Source organism: Anomaloglossus baeobatrachus, chromosome 2, assembly GCF_048569485.1.
Source record: "Anomaloglossus baeobatrachus isolate aAnoBae1 chromosome 2, aAnoBae1.hap1, whole genome shotgun sequence".
Lineage (NCBI taxonomy): Eukaryota > Metazoa > Chordata > Amphibia > Anura > Aromobatidae > Anomaloglossus > Anomaloglossus baeobatrachus.
The window spans coordinates 570,442,188-570,462,196 of NC_134354.1; positions in this window are offsets into that span (position 1 = coordinate 570,442,188).

The window sequence follows — 20,009 nt, forward strand, 5'->3', positions numbered from 1 at the left end:
GTGCCGTGAACTAAGATAAGTGAGGGGGAGGGGGAATTCTTCCAGTGATGGCGAACCTGTGGCACTCCAGCTGTTGCAAAACTACAATTCCCATCATGTCTTCACAGTCAAAGCTTTTGCTTTGAATGACCAGGCATGATGGGAATTGTAGTTTTGCAACAGCTGGAGTGCCACAGGTTCGCCATCACTGGAAGAATTCCCCCTCCCCCTCACTTATCTTAGTTCACGGCACCCCACACAAGTTAAATAATAGCATAATAGGTTTGCCATCACTGATTATTTTTAGTGACTTTTTTGTTGCTGAATTCCATTGGCTAAATGTTCAATTGAAGTTTGGTATTTTGTACACTTCAAGCCCAAGCAAGCGCTACTAAGTTCATCTGTCAATCTGTTTCTTTTGTTGGTTTTGATTTTATTTAATGCTGAGAATAAGGTCTCACAAAAGTAGTTAGAGGGAAAAATAGTGAGTAAAGCCATTGCTATATTTTTCAGGGTGCTAAAAGTGTCTGGTAACCTATTCCAGGCACTCCAAATTTCCTGTTCATAGTGGCACTCCTCTTGATTCTCCAAGCGGCACCTTTCTAGATTCTCAAGCTTTGACCTCAAGTCAACAAACACCTGAGCCCAGATGCTGTCCTGAAATTCTGCAAGTTGCATCTCCAAATCATCAATTTGTATCCACTGAAAACCATTTAATTCCAAACTACTGTAGACTACTACATCAGGATACTTAATTATTTTCATGGTCTGTTCTAGGCTTCTAAATTGATTAAATCTATCACTGAACTGGTCAAGTAACGAGTCTAAAACATGCTGGTACTTTGTATGCAAGGGTTCCATTTCATTTTGTACAGCTGCACTGGCCTTCTCAAAATACTTTGTTACTCGAGGAAAATACTTATAAGTTTTAGTTTCTACATCTCGCTTGAAAATTTTAAGTTTACTTTCAAAAGCTTTTATGTATCCAAACATAACGTCAATACTTTTGCCAAAACCTTGTAGCTTTAAGTTCAGTTCATTAATATGAACAGAGAGATCTGTAAAAAAACATCAGGTTGTTGACCCACTTAGAATCATAGAGCTGAGGAAAGTTTCCCAGATCCTTATCCTCAAGAAATACCTTAATTTCTTCAAAGCACTCCACAAAGCGCTCAAGAACTTTGCCTCGGCTCAGCCATCTTACATTATTGTACATCAGCAGTCCACTGTAGGTGGAATCAACCTCCAGTAAAAGTGCAGAAAATTCTCGCTTGTGAAGGGGGCGAGCAGCTATTAAATTAACTATTTTTGTAACAACTGACATTAAGTCGTTTAAGTCAGTGAATCCTGCTTTGGCACATAAAGCTTCCTGATGGATAATACAATGAAAAGGCACAATCGGATGTCCAATACCTTCCATAAACAATTTAACAAATCCGACTTTTTTCCCCACCATGTTTGGTGCCCCATCTGTCGTCACTGACACAACTTTAGAGATATCAATGCTTAGGTCACAGAATGTTTGCATAACAACCTTACATATTTCACTTCCTGATGTACTTGTTGGCAGTGATACTAACTTTTTCAACTCTTCTCTCATTGTGAGACCATCAGAATATCGACCAATAATGGCCAACTGAGCATGTGATGTGACATCAGTAGTTTCATCAAGAGAGATCGAAAAATATTTACAATTACTTATGTCTCTCTTTAATTGATGTTGTACGTTTGTGTTCAGTCTCATTATTCAGTCTTTTATGATATTTCTACTGAGTGGTAACTCAGATATTCTCTTAATAATTGCATCTTTATTCTGCATATCATGAAATAGAACTGGTGCACATCTTAAGAGAGTTTCTTTAATAAATTCTCCCTCACTGAGTGCTTTTGCATGCTGAGCTATGGAGTGAGCAATGCTCAGACTTGCAGATGTTAAATTTGTAGAGCTTTTTACAAATTTAAGGATGGAATTAGATTGGCTCTTATGAAGGTGTAGCTGCCTGGAAATGTATTCCTTCCTTTCATCCTCACTTTTTTTCAAGAGCTGGGAATGATTAGTTTCAAAATGTCTATTTATATTCCACGTTCTGCTTACTACCGTTTCACTACATAGAACGCAAAATGATCTGCCATTTTTTTCTATAATGCCATACATCTCAGTCCATGTCTCTTGAAAGGGTCGGCTACTGCTACTACCACTCCCTTTACTTAGCTTTGTTTTTTATTTTGTGGCTTCTCCATGAGAGGGGTAGTGAGAGAAGATTTATAGTTAGCCCTGCAGGCAATTAGGTGTTAACTAACCTAACTGACCTTATGATGGCACATGTAACTGTCTTTTAGGAAAGGGCAGAGTTAATAAGCAGAAATAGGGGTTAATAAGGATGCACAACAGTAATGGTGGTGAAATGGAGTCTGTACTATGCTGCAAGATGGCGTTCCTTATGTAAATTAATGGCGGGAAACGGCACCCATAGCACAGGCCTCTTCCAGCATCCCCCTCACTTATCTCAGTAATGGCCAATGACACCCCACAGTTCACTGGATGATGGTTGCTGTAGTAATCACAGGGCCTGCAGACAGCAATCACAGGGCCTCCAGACAGCGATCACCTCAGGCCTCAGAAGTGCGTCCCTCGCGGCATTGCGCTGCTCCCTCCTACCGGAAGTCCCAGGCCTAGACACTCTGCACCAGAGCTCTGTTGTTTGGGCGGTATTGCGCTGCTCCCTGCTGCGCCAGCTGGAAGTTCGGGCCTACCGGAAGTCCCAGGCCTAGACGCTCTGCACCGGAGCTCTGTTGTTTGGGCGGCATTGCGCTGCTCCCTGCTGCGCCAGCCGGACGTTCGGGCCTACCAGAAGTCCCAGGCCTAGACGCTCTGGCCCGGAGCTCTGTTGTTTGGGCCTACAGACCTCCGGCACAGACCTCCTGCATGGCATCCGATCTGATAAAAAATCGGAACGGCTTGCCATGCTACTTAAAGGATGCTTAATTTCTATGGGGCCGTGGCCGGCAGCCGCGTGCCACTAACAATGACTACACGTGTCAGCACTGACACGCGTGTCATAGGTTCGCCATCACTGGTTTAGAGCCTCATTACATTTTTAATACAGCATATTTCACATCAGTAGTCTTGGCCGACCATGTTGACATCCTTGAAAAAGTTTCAGAAAAGTATTTCTCCCATAAAATAATTGCAATTACACATGTTTATTTCCATTGTGTGTATTGGAAATATACACAAAAAAAACAAAAACAGAGAAAAAAGGCAAGTTGGACATGATTTCACATAACACTCCAAAAACGGGCTGGACAAAATTGTTTGAGCTCTCCAAAATGTGGGTAAATAATATTGTTTCAAGCATGTGATGCTCGTTCAAACTCACCTGAGGCAAGTAACAGGTATGGACAATATGAAAATCACACCTAAAACTAGATAAAAAGGGGAGAAGTTGACTTAATCTTTGCATTTTTTGTCTGTGTAAGCACACTAAGCATGCAGAACAGAAAGAGGAGAAGAAAACTGTCTGAGGTCTTGAGAACCAAGATTGTTGAAAAATCTCAATAATCTCAAAGTTACAAGTCCATATCCAGAGATCTTGAAGTTTCTTTGTCTTGTCTATGGTACGCATAATCAAGACGTTTTTACAACCTATGGCACTGTAGATAATATCCCAGGATGCGGATAGCAGAGAAAAATTGATGAAAGCTTGCAATACAGGATAATCTAGATGGGAATAAGCAGCCCCAATCAAGTTCTAAAGAAATTCAAGCTGTCCTGCAGGCTCAGGGTTCAGCAGTTTCAACCCAAAGTATCCGTTGTTATTTGAATAAAATGAAGTGCTATGACAGGAGCCAGAGACATAAAAAAGCTAGACTGCAGTTTGCCAAAATGTATGTGAGTAAGCGAAAAACCTTCTGGGAAAGCGTTTCAGGGACAGATGAGACCAAGATAGAGCTTTTTGGTAAAGCACATCTTTCTACTGTTTACCAAAAATGGAATGAGGCCTACAAAGAAAAGAACACAGTACCTACAGTCAAATATCTTGGAGGATCAAAGATGTTTTGGGGTTGTTTTGTTGCCTCTGGCACTGAGTGCCTTAAATGTCTGCAAGACATCATGAAATCTGAAGATTACCAAAGGATTTGGGGTCACAATGCAGTGCCCAGTGTCAGAAAGCTGGGTTTGCGTCCTGGGTCATGAATCGTCCAGCAAGACAATGACCTCAAACATACTTAAAGAAGCACATGAAAATGGATGGAAATAAAGTGCTGGAGAGTTCTGAAGTGATGGCAAAGAGTCCGGATATAAATTTCATTGAACAACTGTGGAGAGACCTTAAAGTTGATGTTGTGAGAAGACACTCTTCAAATATGAGAGACTGGAGCAGTTTGCAAAAGAAGAGTGGTTCAAAATTCTGGTTGATAGGTGTAAAAAGCTTGTTGATGGTTATAAGAAGCGATTGATTGCAGTTATTTATTCCAAAGGGTTTGCAACAAATATTAAAGTGAGGGTGTTAACAATTTTGTACAGCACATTTTTGGAGTTTTGTGTGAAATTATGTCCAATTTGCGTTCTTTTCTCAGTTTTTTGGGTTATACACACAAAGGAAATAAACATGTGTATAACAAAAATTGTAATTACAATAATGTTCTAGGAGAAATACTTAATTTTCTGGAACAGTTTCAAGGGTGCCAACACTTTCGACCATGACTTTATGTCAATGGAGAGTGCACACCCATTGATGACATCTCTGCAATCCTTAGTTTTCCCCCAAATGTTTGTTCAGTGTGGAACCTCTGTTCTTGTGCTTTGGACCTTCACTAATCTAACATTTAACGCCTATCTTATGTGATAATTTGTCAAAAAGACCCTTAACTAAAGTAATTTTTTTATTTAAATTCTCTGCTCTAGCATTAAGAAGCATGTATTTTCACATTGTAGTGGACCTAATGTCCTTTTTTTTTTGTTGAGGGGGGGAGAAAAATGGTTGAGTCACAGTTTACTGTTTGCTTCAGGCATCAAGAATCCTAGGAACCCATCAGTTTGAGCAGTACAGATAGTAGAAGTTAACCACAGCTTGGATCAAGCCTAGGTCAGCTTCCTGTAAGGACCAAATTAAAGTCTGGAGGGCCTGGAAACGAGTGTCCACCAGGTCTAAGCTAATCAAGCCTCTTCCTCACCATGGGCCAGAATGAATGTTTTCAATAAAGGAGACAAACTCTAGCACAGCGCCACCTATTGGAAGTAGCGATCCTAAAAGTCACAAGTGGATTTTTGACAATCCTTTGCAATATGACTCAGGATATATAAGCCAGATCAGAATCCCAATTTGCAGACACGGTGTTTCGGGGTGCTTGCCCCTCGTCAGTGCAAAGTATGGGGGTGTCTGATCTGGCTCATGAGAAAGCTATGTGGGGACCACGGGGGAACACTATTCTCCTTAAGGAGACTTTGCAAGCCAGTCTGGCTGCCAGGTAAGGGGACTTATAGCTGCAATGCCCCTAAAATTCCACGGGGGAACACTATTCTCCTTAAGGAGACTTTGCAAGCCAGTCTGGCTGCCAGGTAAGGGGACTTATAGCTGCAATGCCCCTCTGGGAAATATTCAAATTGTCTCTCCAGTAAAGGAGACAAACTCTAGCACAGCGCCACCTATTGGAAGTAGCGATCCTAAAAGTCACAAGTGGATTTTTGACAATCCTTTGCAATCCTGAGTCATATTGCAAAGGATTGTCAAAAATCCACTTGTGACTTTTAGGATCGCTACTTCCAATAGGTGGCGCTGTGCTAGAGTTTGTCTCCTTTACTGGAGAGACAATTTGAATATTTCCCAGAGGGGCATTGCAGCTATAAGTCCCCTTACCTGGCAGCCAGACTGGCTTGCAAAGTCTCCTTAAGGAGAATAGTGTTCCCCCGTGGAATTTTAGGGGCATTGCAGCTATAAGTCCCCTTACCTGGCAGCCAGACTGGCTTGCAAAGTCTCCTTAAGGAGAATAGTGTTCCCCCGTGTTTTCAATAAGATTTTAACCATCCTATTTGGCTATTGATGTTTCTTTAAGGTTAACATTACTTGGCTTCAGTCTTTAACTTCACTGTAGAGGGCATCCAGCCCTACTATCCCAAACAGAAAGCTGCTACCAAGTGCATATATTCCATAATTTGAAGTTCATTTGAATTGGTGCCATGTTATATAATTTTCGCCATAGAGGAAATGTGTGGTAAGCACCTCTCTCCTTCCTTGCACTGCTCCTGGCCTTTCCTGATCTGATTCCCCTTCCCCCTCCCCTCAGGGAGGGAAGGGACAGGAGTGTGTTGAAAACCACAGACAAGGGAAAAACCTCTGTCACACATCATGCACACACATAGGTAAAGACAATAGGAATCAGGAGGGAAAACAAGAGCAGGATCAAAACAACAGGGGTAAACTCCACAACTGCTCCAAGCAATAGACACAACTTAAGCACAACTTTCACTAGAGAGTCTGGAACACCACACCTCACAGACTAACATAGAATAAGTTATAGCTGGCATGGGTAGAAGGATTCCACCAGCATAAATAGGAGGGGAGTCAATGTGATAGATCTCCCCACAACATGTGATTAAAGGAGCAAGCAGACTATCAGAGATTAACTCTTACTAGTCTACCTATGATTCAACACACAGCAGGTCGACGCCTGAGTGATCTTGTGAGATGTTAGACCGAAGCATTAAACAAGCAATTAAATGAAAAAAAGAAACAAAAAATATTTTCCTTTTCCCCCCATTAAAAAAATGGTACAAATTAGATTTGTACCCCAAAACGGCACTAATGTCTGTCTGTCTGTTTATCCATCCATCCATCCATCTATCTATCCATCCATCCATCTCTTTTATCATTCTATCATCTCTACAAGAATCTTAAGTACCTGCCTGAAATGGGTGAATTGAACGTATTGTATAGTTCCTGTGGAATAATCTGTCCTCACCAATATTAATAAGTGAGGAGGATTCTTTTCATCTCCTGTAAAATATTACATTATGTCCTCCACTGTTTGCATTCATTTACTCTGTAACTATCCTTGTCATGTTATTTATGACATTTGTCACAATGATCATTTACTGTAATATCACATTAGAAAAACAAGAAAGCCAGCACTAAATGTGCACTACAGCACTATAAATTCCAAACTGTACTTATTATTAAAATTTGAGATTTTTGGCAAAAAATTGCAATTTTTTGAGCTACCCCGCCACGTCACGGCAAATCTCTTTGGGGCAGTCCTACTCTAAAATATTTTTATATAAAATGTGCCAACCGGCCTCAAATATGAAAAAGTACAACTGTTTATAGCAGCACTTACTTTGTGTTTTTCAATCCCATACCCATGACTGAGTCATGGCTGTGGGCGGGACAGACCAAAGCAAATGCTGCTTGAAGTAAATAGCCCGTGGACAGGGCCTGATGACTGAATGTGAACAGCCACCAATTGCCAAAATCAAGACAGGTGGAATACATCCCAAATTGGGGTGCATGGCAAAGTGGGGGGCAGCCACCGACCAATTCAACAAGGAAAAACAAGAAAGCCAGCACTTGGGCCGCCCACAGCCATGATTCAGTCATGGGTACTGGATTGAAAAACACCAAGTAAGGCCGGTTTCAAATTTGCGTAGTTTTGACAGAAACAGAATCCAGCACAGATGCAGTACAGTTCATATATTTACAGTGGACTAAGAACAGTTCTACTTTTCATATGTGAGGCCGTATGGCGCATTTTATATAAAAATATTTTAGAGTAGGACTGCCCCAAAGAGATTTGCTGTGATGTGGCGTTGTAGCTCAAGAAATTTTGCCAAAAATCTCAAATTTTATAATAAGTACAGTTTGGGATTTTTAGTGCTGTAGTGCACATTTAGCGCCGGTTTTCTTGTTTTCTTCATTGAATATCACATTAGAGTATGACAGTGTATGAACCAATCTGATAATTCTCATTCTAAAGATTCCTGCTGAGTAAATAATATGCTAAAAAGTCATTAATGATATCACCTAATTTTAGTATTCTTATGTTTGTTAATTAATAATCTGTAAAGAAATTTGTAATTTGTTTTATTTAATTTGTAAATACTTTAAAACAATGAAACAATAGCAACATCTTTGTTTCTTCCCCCTTACCCCCACCCAAAAAACATTTTTCTTATATTGCTTTTATTTAAAAATACAACTTGTCTTGCAAAAACAAGTCTTCAACATTAAACACAATGAAAAAATGGCCTAAGATCACATTTTTTCTGCATTTATAATACAAAAAATTTATATAAACTACAGCTAATTTTCTGACAAGAGACTTCCATAGTAAAGCCCGCTTTACACGCTGCAATATATCTTACAATGTGTCGGCGGGGTCACGTCGTAAGTGACGCACATCCGGCATTGTAAGGTACATTGCAGTGTGTGACAGGTACGTGCGATTGTGATTGAACGGTAAAACGTTCATCGCATACACATCGTACCTTTCTCTAGAATTGTACGTCAGATTGATCATCGTACCCGGGGTAGCACACATCGCAGTGCGTGACACCCCGGGAACGATGAACAGATCTTACCTGCCTCATGCGGCTCCCGGCTGACAATGCGGAAGGAAGGAGGTGGGCGGGATGTTTACGTCCCGCTCAGCTCCGCCCCTCCACATTTATTGGCCGGCTGCCGCGTGACGTCGATGTGACGCCAAACGTCCCTCCCACTCCAGGAAGTGGACGTTCGCCGCCCACATCGAGGTCGTATGCACGGGTAAGTACGTGTGATGGGGGTTAATCGTATGTGCGTCACGTTCAACAAATTGAACGTGCCACACATACGATGGGGGCGTTGCAAATCGCATACGAGATCGTATGCGAAATTGCAACGTGTAAAGCAGACTTAAGTTAAAGTGATTGTCCAGCACTTAAAATGTCCTTTTTAAATATCTATCTTTTCACCCTAAACACCTCTGTAAATAGCATTATTAGAAAATAACCTACACTTCTCCCTATCAAACTAATCCTTAAATCTGTTTTTGCTGCACTTCCTGTGATGTTTAATTTGAGAGGAGTCTCAAACATGACATCACAGGAGGCTGGGGCTGCACTCACTTTCCTGCAGCAACTATCACCATTGATAAAGAGCATCTTCAGAGGGCAGCAACACTAGAAACTGTACTAAATAACTGCAGTGCTGCCCCCTGCTGACATCCTGTTTCAGGAAGGTCAAGAGATGATGCAGCAAAGTGAGCGCAGTCCCAGCCTCCTGAGACATCAAATTTGAGACTCATCTCAAATGAATATTCACAGGAAGTGTAATAAAAAAAAAAAATTCATTTTTTACCTTGATAGGGAGAAGTGTAAAATATTGTATAATAACTTACACAAGTGGAAAGAGTGTAAATATAGATATTTAGAATGCATATTTTACGTGCTGGATCGCCCTTTTAATACCAGGATCAAGTAGAAGGGAAATCTCAAAGGTTTAACCCCTTCATGAGGTTAGATGTACCGTTCTGGCCTATTTTGTGGTGACTTCATGACCTTGGACTTATCAGTATGTCATGATGATCACGCGTGATTGATGCCAGGAGCTCAGCTTACGTGACAGTCGAGCCTCGACTCTCACAGTCAGAAGCATTGCCTACACCAACCTGGGCTGTTTAACCCCCAAAATACAGCAAACCATATCAATCACAGCATTTAGGAGGCAGGAAAAGGGAGTATGCTCTCTCTCCTGTCTGATTGGTGCCCCCAAACGTTGCGATGGTAATCCGACCTCTTGGTCAGCCATCTACGGCAAGCCTTTAACCTTTCTAAGTGGCTTCTATCAGTGCAGAACTGACAGGTATAATGTATTGCCATGCTGGTGCATTGCAATACGTTATACCAATGTACAGAGTACCGAAAGTCAAAGTACCATAAAGGGAGTAAGTAAAAAAGTAAAAAAAAGCCTTTACATGACTCTTTTGTCAGAAATACAGAAAGATTATAGCTCTCAAAATATGAGGAAAAAAAAAGCGTTTCTCAGCAGGCAAACATAAAAAAAGCCTGTTATCACACTGACCCGAAGAATAAAGTTGTCTAATCACTTATACCACATTGTGAATGGCGTAAACAATAGCCACACCTGTTTCTAGATTGTTCCAGAACTATTTACCCTAGCCGCAGAAAGCAAGGGTTACTGAGCTTGCGATGGTGCAGTAAAGTCCGAGGTTGCAGGTATGTCCATAGTTTATTAATAATAATAATAATAATAATAATAATAATAATAATATATATTTATTAATTTATATAGCGCTGTTAATTCCACAGCGCTTTACATACATTGGCAACACTGTCCCCATTGGGGCTCACAATCTAGTTTCCCTATGAGTATGTTTTTGGAGTGTGGGAGGAAGCCGGAGAACCCGGAGGAAACCCACGCAAACACGGGGAGAACATACAAACTCCTTGCAGATGTTGTCCTTGGTGGGATTTGAACCCAGGACCCCAGCGCTGCAAGACTGCAATGCAGTTTAAACACAATATCATAGTTTACCCCATGAGCATAGTTTGCAATTGAACTTACAAGTTTCCCATTGTTTTTCTTTGTTTTCTACTTTTATCTGTACTGTTTATATCCATTTAATAGGTGCTTCATGGAAAATGCTACCAAGTGTGTATCTTGTGAGATGTATGCATGCCTTGAACAGCTGTTTGAGGGTGAACATGGAAGGCCAGGTAACTGATCTAAATATGCAGCTTGCAACACTCAAAAGCATTGCAAACCTGGAGAGGAGTTTAGAGCTCACTGAGCATGCTCTGGCTGGAGGATGGAGGTGGGGAAGGTCAGGACGCAGAGGTAGGTAGCTGGGTAAGGCGGGCTTTGCATGTTGCGACATCGGTAACAATGTGTTACCGATGCTGCAGCGATAGCCCCGCCCCCGTCGCACGTGCGATATCTAGTGAAATCTGCCGTAGCGATTATTATCGCTACAGCAGCTTCACACGCACATACCTGCCATGCGACGTCCCTCTGGCCGGCGACCCGCCTCCTTCCTTAGGGGGGCGGGTCGTGCGGCGTCACAGTGACGTCACACGGCAGGCGGCCAATTGAAGCGGAGGGGCGGAGATGAGCAGGATGTAAACATCCCGCCCACCTCCGTCCTTCTCATTGCAGCCGGCGGCAGGTAAGGTGAAGTTCCTCGCTCCTGCGGCTTTACACACAGCGATGTGTGCTGCCGCAGGAGCGAGGAACAACATCGTACCTGTCGCTGCACCGGCATTATGGAAATGTCGGAGGCTGCAGTGATGATACGATAACGACGCTTTTGCGCTCGTTCATCGTATCAAAAAGGTTTTACACGTTGAGATATCGACTGCGACGCCGGATGTGCATCACTTTCGATTTGACCCCATCGACATCGCACGTGCAATATCGCAATGTGCAAAGCCGCCCTAACAGAAGAAGAGGTAGGGGGAAAAGTGTCAGGGAGCTTAGTCCTGATCTGGCACAACCTAGTAAATATGCCTGTTTGGCTGATATAAGGAATGCAGGCCCACGATTAGGATCACTACAGAAGGACATTGCTCCTAGCAACCAAGAAAACAACTGCTGTAGGAATGAGGGAAATAGGAGTGCAGCAAAGACCAGACAGATGTTGGTTGTAGGGGACTCTATAATAAGGCGGGCAGACAGGATCATCTGTCAACCATGGATTATGATGTGGTAGGCATTATGGAAACTTGGCTGGGTAAGAGCCATGAGTGGGTGACAAACGTAGAGGATTATACTACATTCATGAAGGACAGGAAAGACAAAAAAGGTGGAGGAGTGTGTATATTTATCAAATCTAACCTAAGACCTCTGCTCAGTGATGATACTGGGGGGAGCTGCAACAATGTAAAGTCAGTATGGGTAAATGTACATGGGGAGGGGAATAATGGAAAGCTGCTAATTGGAGTTTGCTATAAGCCTCCTAACATACCTGAACAGGTAGAGAGTGAAATGCTGCAACAAATTGAAAAGGCAGTTAATAATAATAATAATAATAATAATAATAATAATAATAATAATAAGGTCATTATTATGGGGGATTTCAACTATCCAGACCTTCAGTGAGACATACAATTTTCGAGTTGTGCTAAAAGCTCTAAGTTCTAATCTACAATTCAAGACAATTTCCTCTCTCAGATGGTAGATGAACCAACAAGGGGAGATAATTTGCTAGATCTGGTCCTGTCAAATAGACCGGATACAATTTCAGATCTACAGGTCCGGGAGCACTTGGGCACCAGCGATCATAATATGGTAAGCTTCAACGTAATATTCAATAGAACATTTCAAAGGGGAAATGCTAAAACCTGGAATTTTAGGAGAGCTGATTTCAACAAATTAAAGGAAGAGCTTAAAGGTGTAGATTGGGACAAAGTCATAACTGGGGATACCGAACATAAATGGGGTAAGTTTAAGGATATACTGCTAGAGTCCTGTAAAAAACTTATACCCTCTGGTAATAAAATGTTCAGGAATAAAAGGAAACCACTATGGATAAATAAGACAGAAGAAAGTATATTAAAACAAAAACAAAGGGCATTCAAAATCTTGAAGGCTGAGAATACAGAAATAGCATTTCAGGAGTATAAAGATCTCACTAGGAAATGTAAAAAAGAAATCAAGCAAGCAAAATTAGCAACTGAAACAAAAATCGCTAAGGACATTAAAATAAAGCCCTAATTTTTTTATAAATACATTAATGCCAAAAGAAAAATAAAGGATGCTATCAGCCCCTTAAAATATAATAACAAGTTAATCATAGAGGACAACTAAAAGACTGAGATATTAAACAGACACTTCTCATCCGTGTTCACCAAGGAACTGACTGTTCCAAGGATCATTCAACAAGTTTAAAATCAAAGTTCACCACCTGATATAATTAAGTTAACACAAGAAGAAGTACGCCTGCGTCTGATTAAATTAAACATTGACAAATCCCCCAGGCCGGATGGCATTTATCCACGAATATTGAGGGAATTGAGCTCAGTAATTGAACAGACCGCTGTATCTCATCTTCTTAGACTCCCTTGTAACAGGGTTGGTGCCTCAGGATTGGAGGATTGCTGATGTGGTACCGATATTTAAGAAAGGTATGAGGCTGGATCCAGGCAACTACTGTCAGGTAAGTCTGACATCAGTAGTGTGTAAGTTTTTGATGGCATTTTAAGGGATGACATGCAAAAATATATTGCAGAAAATAATATAATAACTGACAGACAGCATGGATTCATGAAAGATAAGTCTTGTCTAACCAACCTGTAGGGGTTCTATGAGGAGGTAAGTGCAAATCTGGATATTCGTAATGCAGCTGATGTGATTTATTTGGACTTTGCAAAGGCATTTCATACTGTACCTCATAATAGCCTTATATTGAAGCTCCAGAAGCAGGGACTAGGAGAAACGATATGCAAATGAGTATTGGCTAAAATATAGGAAACAAAGAGTAGTCATAAATGGTAGATTCTCTAAATGGGCTATAGTCAGCAGTGGGGTGCCACAGGGATCTGTGCTAGGACTGATTCTTTTTAATCTGTTCATTAACGACCTTTGTGGATAGAATTAATAGTAAAGTGTCAATCATTTCTGATGACACCAAACTATGTAGGATATTAAAAACTGACCTTGATAGTACAATAAGAGAAACCAAGGAAAAAATTGTGAAAACATACCCTGCTGTAACTAAATAAAAGCATAGTGCATATAAACATAGGGTACTTAGTAAACACTGTTTTTGATCAAAAAAAGCATAAAACTATCCCACCAAACGTCAAGGTGTACCCAGTTGGGATAGTACCTACACTCTCCCGGTCGCTCTCAGCCCTTAGCCACATTGAGGCCTATTTTAGACCCATGGTAAGGTTTTAATATTAGAGAGTGTAGGTACTATCCCAACTGGGTACACCTTGACGTTTGGTGGGATAGCTTTATGCTTTTTTTGATCAAAAACAGTGTTTACTAAGTACCCTATGTTTATATGCACTATGCTTTTATTTAGTTACAGCAGGGTATGTTTTCACAATTTTTTCCTTGGTTTCTCTTTGTCTCATGGCCAGTGTGAACATGGTCTCACAAGTTCCATGTATACCATCTCATACTCCAGCTCACTTTTTTTGTTTTTTTGTTAATAGTACAATAGTTCAAAACGATCTGGATAAGATGTTGGAATTGGCAGACACTTGGCAAATGAGATTTAATGTTGATAAATGTAAAGTAATGCACCTAGAACAGTGTAATCCTATAGCTGTGTATACATTAAATGGAAGTAAACGTGGGACTACAGAACAGGAGAAAGACTTAGGTATTCTATTTACAAGTTAGCTGAGCAGCAGCATTCAATGTCAAGCAGCAGCTGCAAAAGCAAACAAGATTTTAGGGTGCATAAAAAGAGAGATTAGATCCCGTGCTCTCAACGTATTGTTACCCCTCTATAAATCACTAATAAGGCCACATCTAGAATATGGGATCCAGTTTTGGGCTCCACATTTTAAAAAGAACATTCAGAAGTTACAGTCAGTTCAAAGGCGGACAACTAGAAAACTACAAGCAATGGAATGCCTCCTATATGATGAGAGGTTGAAAAAGTTAGATTTGTTTAGCTTATAAAAAAGACGTCTCAGAGCAGATCTCATTTATATGTATAAATACATGTGTGGTCAATATAAAGGTCTGGCACATGACTTACTCCTTCCAAAGACAATACTAAGGACCAGTGGGCACTTACTGCGAGTGGAAGAAAAGCGATTCCGGCAGCTAAATAGGAAAGGGTTCTTTACAGTTAGAGCAGCCAGACTGTGGAATGCCCTACCACAAGAGGTAGTAATGGCAGGTATTATATCAGCTTTTAAAAAAGGGCTGGATAATTTCTTCAGTACACACAACATTGTCGGTTATAAGTGGCTTAATGACAAAATGTGCAATTAGTGGAGGAAAGTTGAACTAGATGGACCTAGGTCTTTTTTCAACCTATGTAACTATGTAACTAAAAACAAATTCTTGACTTGCTTTTGGTTTGTTTATTCTGCCTCCCAAAGATCGCAGTAAGGGTCGGCTCACATTTATCCTGTGCTCTAAGCTAAGTGCTCACATCGAGGTTTTCGTGTAAATCTCTGAAATACGTGATTCGGACAGAGCCCCTAGCAGAAGATTCCCTATGACACAGAGAGAGTCACTGTGGACTATGATCCAGCAGTTCTATTTAGGCGTGCACAAAAGCACAGTTGGCCACAGGTTTGTGAACCTCTGAAAAGTCGAACACCACTTAATTCCACCTGCCTCATTAATAAATGGATCTGTCAGGGGCTTCATCTGAATCACGTGAGTAGAGCGTAGAGCACTGGATACTTGTTAACTGATCCAAAATTTTCTGTACCCCAAAATACCACCAATAAAGGTTTCAACTCAACACACAAAAAAAAAAGTCCCCACTTGGGTCTGTCACCTGTTAACAGAAACATGAGATATGTCCAAGTTATTGGTAGCACAGAGGTTCAGGAAAAACAACATCACTCACACCAAAAGAAATCAAGCAAAATCTGCTCTCCTAAATATAAATGCCCTCCTTCCTTCTAAACCCCACAATATGCCTAACCTGCAGTTAGTATCCACATGTTTGAGATTAATGTAGTGAGGAGAGCCCTCTTATTTTACCAGCATGTGGTTTCAGAAGCACAAGCTATGCACAGTGTATTGGGTACTACAATGTTTTGGGTACTACAATGGCATATTTAGAATGTTCCCTCTGCAACTTCTGCTGCTTGTTTGTTTCTGGAAACGCCCATAGCTTTAAAAAATAGTCACTAAACAAATAAATGAATTCCCAGTGTGATGCCCCTGCGGTAACCAGGTGTCACAAAACAAGGTAACAGCTCGGGTCCTATATGACTGTGCCACACACACTAGCACACCAGGACACTTACATTCACAACCAGGGCGGGAGACCGACCTTAGAACCAGGTGACAGGGCTAGGCACTGTGAGCTAACTGGCAGCCAACTGGGAAGGGAGGGACCAGACCAGGGGGAGGAACGAGTGACCTGGGAAGTGTGGCAAGTCAGCAGAAGAAAGAGAGAGAGAGAGGAGTTGAGAGAAAGGAGTTTAGTCTGGAGGAGAGGAGTGAGAAGTTAGCGGTAGTAAAAGGACAGGTGTCAAGACAGACAACAGACTCTTGAGACACAGTGAAAGTAGCAAAGACTCCGCAAAGACCTGAGTAGAAAGATCAGCTGCTCAGAGGAGAAAGTAGCTGGAGAGCGAGAGTGGAAGCTCCAAGGACAGAGGGATCCTGTGGGGTGGACATCCAGGGCTCCCAGTACTTTGCACGCATGGGGTGCAGATCCCAGAACAGACCAGGACTTCAAAGCAATCTGTTAACTCTGCCAGGCGGGTGGGTTTTCAGGACTCATCTGCCACCACTAACGTCCGAGGCATCATCAGCGAAGGGAGGACCGGGACTTATTCCCTTAAATAGTCCAAGCTGCCTGCGGCAGGACCCAGACAACAGACGGACCTCCAGGAGCTCCCCGCCAGGGAGGACCGATAAATACACCAGAGTGCATTGGTGGGAGAGTGGCACCAGGTTGGCTGGCACAGCTGTAAAGGACTTGGGTGCACCTGGGATCCAGCACGTCTCCAGGGTGCGAAACCAGTAAGTTAACCCCTCACCTACCCCTGGGGAAAGGCCCTGCTCGCGGAGGGCTCCACCATCAATGCTGCCCCCATTCATCATCCTCAGCGAAAACCCGCAGCGGCGGCTCTACCATCCCTAGCCGCACACTACGACTACGGTGGCGTAGTCAGACTTTTTATTATTTTATTTTTCTTTTCATTTAAAACTGGTCGACGGTGCCCCCGAATCCGGAACCCCTTGAGCCACGGACAGTCCGGATCCGAGCAGCCCGGCGGCCCCGCGGCGTGACACCAGAAGGGTGTAAATTCTAAGAAGGGGTCACTTGAGGGGAGGGAGAATTTCAATGTTTAGGCACATCAGGGACTCTACAAATGGAGTCCACAAACTATTCTAGAAATGTCTGCACTGCAAAAGTCAAATAGCGCTCCTTCTCTCTTGAGCCCTACTGTATGGCCAAACAGTACTGCATAGTTTCATATGGGCTATTGCCAAGTTCTGCAAAAATCATATAACAAATTGTGGGGCCTTTTTTAGCCATTTCCCCTTGTGTAATTTAAAAAAATCTGGGGCTAAAACAGTAGTTTAGTGACAAAAATGCAATTATTAACTCCTCACCACAGGAGGGTATAAAATTATTTGACACACCTGTGGTGTCAACATTCTCACTGCATCACTACATGTATTCACTGAGGGGAGCAGTTTGTAAAATGTGGTCACTTATAGGGGGTTCTGATATTCTGGCACCTGAGGGGCTCTGCTAATGTGACATGACCATTCCAGCAAAATCTGAATTTCAATATATGGTGCTCCTTTCCTTCTGAGCTTTACATTGCGCCTGAAACGTAGTTTTTAACCACATATAGGATATTGGCGAACGCGAGAGAAATTGTATAACAAATCATGTGGTCCATTTCCTCGTAATAGCACTTTTGAAAATGGAAAAAGTGCAAAAAAAATAATTTTTCATTTCCGTTGCTCAATGTTTCACAATTCTGTGAATCATTTGTGAGTTTAAAATGCTTACTATGCCCCTAGAAAAATTCCTTAAGTGTGGTTTCCAAACTCTGGTCACATGTAGGTGGTTTCTGCTGATTTGGTACCATAGCGGCACATCAAATGCAACATGGCGCCTAAAATGAAAAATTTTAATATGCCAACCTAATGTTATCAAATACTGTGAATTACCGGTGGGTTCAAAATGCCCACTATACCCCTGATAAAATCCTTGCAGGGTCTGGTTTCCAGAATGGGTCATATAAGGGGTTTTCTGCTGTTTAGGAACTTTAGGGGCTCTGCAAATGCGACATAGTGCCGACAATCTATTTTTCAGACTATAAGATGCACTTTTTTCCCCCCAAATGTTGTCTTATAGTCTGAATGTAGGGCTGCGGGGAATGAGGGTGCTGCAGTGGAGCGGGTCATCGGGGGCATGAGCAGGCTGTGCAGCGCCTGCCGTGACCACTTGGGCCCGCTCATTTCGTATGCACGCCCATCCTCCTGCCCATCATCTCTCAGCGCTGAAGACGGCGCTAACAGGTGGGCGGGATGATGGATGGGGGGGTGCACGCATAGTAAACAGCCAGCCCGTGTGATCACCCCTGGCAACTACAGTCTGGAGTGATCATATGCGGCTGTATTCACTGCCCCCGCGCATCATCATCAGCGTGGGGGCAGTGAATAAGTACAGTATACTCACCGTTCCCCTGCAGCATTGCGATGTCCTCCTGTCTGCCGGCCCGCTGATCTGTGTAGAGAGTGGTGAGCACAGAGATGACGTCATCGTTGTGCGCTCTCTCCATCCACACACAGCAGCAGCCGTGGACAGGAGGACATCGCGATGCTGCAGGGGAACGATGACGGCTCCACACGGGTTAGTGGCACTGCTGCTAACACAGACAGGAGGACATTGCGATGCTGCAGGGGAATGGCTCCACACAGGTCAGCGGCGCTGCTGCCACCACAGAGAGCAAGATGATCGATGCTGCAGGGAGTGAGGAAAGGTGAGTATAAACGTTTATTTTTTTCCTGTGCCATAGAATACAGGCCATATACCAGGATGGGCTATATTATGAGCAGGATGGGGATATATTACAGGATGGGGGTATATATCAGGATGGGAGTATATGAGCAGGATGGGGGTATATGAGCAGGATGGGGGTATATGAGCAGGATGGGGGTATATAGGAGGATGGGGGTATATGAGCAGGATGGGGGTATTTATCAGGAAGGGGGTATATAACAGGATGGGGGTATATAATAGGATGGGGGCTATACCAGGATGAGGGGCATATATACAAGGATGGGGATCATATACAAGGCAGGAGGATCATTACCAGGATGGGGTACCTTAGTAGAGAATTTGGGGACATTTTACCCTTATAACAGTGTCAGCAGCAGATCCTCGCCCCATAACAGTGTGTCATGACCACATTTTTTGCTTAAAATTTTATTTTCCTATTTTCCTCCTCTAAAACCAGGGTGCGTCTTATGGTCCGAAAAATACGGTATTTCAGCCAAATTTGTGTTCCAAAATTCAAATATTGCTTCTTCCGTTCTGCGCCGTCCCATTTATCCAAACAGAGGTTTCTAACCACATGTGACGAATCAGTGTGCACTGAAGAAAGTGCGTAACATATTTTGGGGTCCATATTGTCATGCAATCTCTTGTAAAAGTGAATGAATTGAGGTTAAAGCAACATTTTTAGGTAAAATATAAATTTATTTATTTCTTCATTCCACTTTGCATTCATTCCTGTGAAGTACCTGGAGGGTTAATAAACTTCTTGGATGTGGTTTTGAGCAGTTTGAGGGGTGCAGTTTTTAGAATGGTGTCGCATTGTGGTATTTTCTATCATCTAGGCCTCTCAAAGTCACTTCACATGTGATGTGGTCCCTAAAAACAGTTATGTATATTTTGTTGGAAAAATGAGAAATTGCTGATGAACCTTCTAACTTCCTAACAAAAAAAAGTTATGTTTCAAAAATGGTGCTGAAGTAAAGTAGACATGTGGGAAATGTTATTTATTAACTATTTTGTGTGACATAACTCTCTGGTTACCGACATAAAAATTCAAAGTTTGAAAATTGCAAAGGTTTAGCCAAATTTCCAATTTATTTTTTTTTTTTTACAAATAGACACAAAAGATATCACCCTAAATTTACTATTATCATGAAGTACAATACTGTATGTTACGAAAAAAATAAAGTCAGAATCACCAAGCTCCGTTGAAGCATTCCAGAGTTATAACCTTATAAAGTGACACTGGTCAGAATTGTAAAATTTGGCTGGTCATTAAGGTCAAAATTGGCCCCGTCATTAAGGGGTTAAACATCTTACAGTAAATCCCTATAGCTGCAAAAGTAATTCTTTATTGGCAT